This window comes from Amphimedon queenslandica, unplaced genomic scaffold (genome assembly GCF_000090795.2).
Source record: "Amphimedon queenslandica unplaced genomic scaffold, v1.1 AMPQUscaffold_11238, whole genome shotgun sequence".
In the NCBI taxonomy this organism is placed as follows: Eukaryota; Metazoa; Porifera; class Demospongiae; order Haplosclerida; family Niphatidae; genus Amphimedon; species Amphimedon queenslandica.
In genome coordinates, this window is record NW_003548519.1 from 6218 (window position 1) to 8827 (window position 2610).

Genomic DNA, 2610 nt, shown 5'->3' on the forward strand with positions numbered 1-2610 from the left:
TATCTACACCTGGTTTAGAAGCTATGAAATATAACACTAAATCATACCAGTAGTTATAATTTACTAACATACTGTTGTAGATCATTAAATAGTTGATGTCTCCTCCAAGTGTTTCTACCCATAGAGTTACAACTGGATCTCCTACAACACAGTCTGCATTTGTACTGAGATCAAACTTCAAGGCAGCAGTGTCTGAGCTACCACCAGCAAAAAGAAGAGAGAAAAGCAGTAAAAGCAACAGCATTGTTACTGGTTAATCCAACAGAGGAAATGGAAATACCCCAAGTGCATAGAAAACATCATTTATTTGTAGTGTAGGAATTTTATGATTAACCCATTAGAGTTTAGATCAAACTGGCTCCCCCTACCGTCCACGTGGTTCATGATGGATCATAGAGTGGGGAAGGAAAACGAGGAGGCAGAGGATCAAAGAAGCCCCAAGGCTTTCACTTATTGTAGCGCCATCAGAGCAGCCAGATCAAAAAGGAGGACACTAGACATCAATGAAAACTGAGAGAAACCGTCTCCCCCAGGTGGACAGGACTCAAATTGAACCACCCCCAGTACTAATAGCTGTAGGACCACCTAAAGCTGGGAAGACGACACTAATTAATGGACTAGTGAAGCACTTCACTCACCACACTGTGTCCAGGGACCAGTCACTCTAGTGTCAGGTAGACTTGGGCGATTATGTGGGGGATGTACCAAGTGTTGTGTTAATTTAAATATTTTTAACAACTTTGACTAGTGTGAACACTGAAATGGAATTCTACCGTTTTGTATCTCTTGATAGATATTTTAAGCTATGTACATGTACCAATAATTGGGCCTTAATTCATGTAATAATAATTGTGTTTTTTTATTTGAAAAAAAAACAGCAACTAATAGTACACATAATTAAGCCGAGTAAATCAGTTATGGTACACATAATTAAAAGTATAATATAAAATTGTTGTGTGATAAAATCATGCCATATTGTTAGTTTGAATCATAAGATTGAATGGCTAGAATTATTTTGAATCTCTCTTCCTCTTTCCTCAGGTAAAAAGAGACGGATCACATTTATTGAGTGCAATAATGACATCAATACAATGATTGACATAGCAAAAGTTGTAGACCTTCTAAGTAATCACAATAATGTAAGTGTAATCCCAGTACATTAACCAGATGTACATGTACATTTTGGTATTTGTCTTTTATGCATTACTTATACTGTGTCTGTAACTATTAAAGGAAAAAATGATATTATCTTTATCATTAAGTAATCAATTAACTTTATTTTGCCATTATTGATGTTCAATTTTCAATTTTAATAGTAGCTCTTATTTCTGTCTTTGACAGGACTGGTATTGCTGCTCAGTTGTTGATGCTAGCTGGTTTTGGTTTTGAGATGGAGACATTTGAGTTCTTAAATATTCTACAGACCCACGGGTTCCCTCGCATGATGGGAGTACTGACACACCTTGACATGATGAAAATAAAAATAAAAACTTAAGGAGACTCAAGAAGAAACTCAAACAAAAATTTTTGACTGAGATGTATCAGGTAAACTAGGAGAGAGTGTCAGTTAATGGGAAGAAATATTAAGTAACCTACAATTATTGTACATGCACATGTACATTTACATGTACATGTAACTTGTTTTTTTAGCTACTAATTGTAAAAGTGCTAATACAAAGTTGAACCCAATTTTTATTGCATACCGTATAGCGGAAAATTTTCGTGGCCCAAAATTTTCGTGGATCCGTCCAAAAATCAATTTCGTGGGTTTAATTTTCGTGATTTTCTACAATTCGGCCATCTTAAACCGTATGAAATTGATTTTCGCGGATTTTATTTTCGTGGATTTTGAAAAAAACGCGAAATCCACGAAAATTTTGGGCCATGAAAATTTTCCGCTATACGGTATTTGATGCCAGGACATTCACAGTCTTTATTTATTGAAACATTTTTAAAATTTGTTTAGGGTGCTAACTTTTCTATTTGTCTAACATTTGTCATGGTCATGAGAATGAGTTGCATTATCTTGGTCAGTTTATATCAGTCACAAATTTCAAACCATTAGACTGGTAGTCATCACATCCTTACTTCATTGCTGACAGGAAGTGGCTGTACACTATACATGTTAGGAATGCAGCTAATATGCTGGCATAGTTTCCGTCATAATAGGTGGAATTTCAGAGGAGTATTATACTAGAATAAATGGAAAGAAATGGGCATAAATCATTAATATTCATATTAATTCAAATGGTTAAGTATAATAGTCGTCCAACTGTCAATTATCAAAGAAATAAAAATAGATGCAGCTAAATTCATATTTGAGTTGTGTAACATGAGCTTAATAATGAAGAGCATAATAAGTGATGGTGGAATAGCATATTGGGTAAATTTTTGGCATTTCTTTCACTGATTCTACTTTTAATTAAGTAAGAACAGAATATCGGTCGCAACACTAATATTGTTATATTTTTAATAACTCAATTAAGCTTATATTTTGCATGGCCAGAAATACACAATACATATTATACTCTCTAGGAACCCAATGAAAAAAGATGATCCCTAATGTCTCACATCTCCCATCAGCAATGCAATTGAATTGTCAGTTAATGA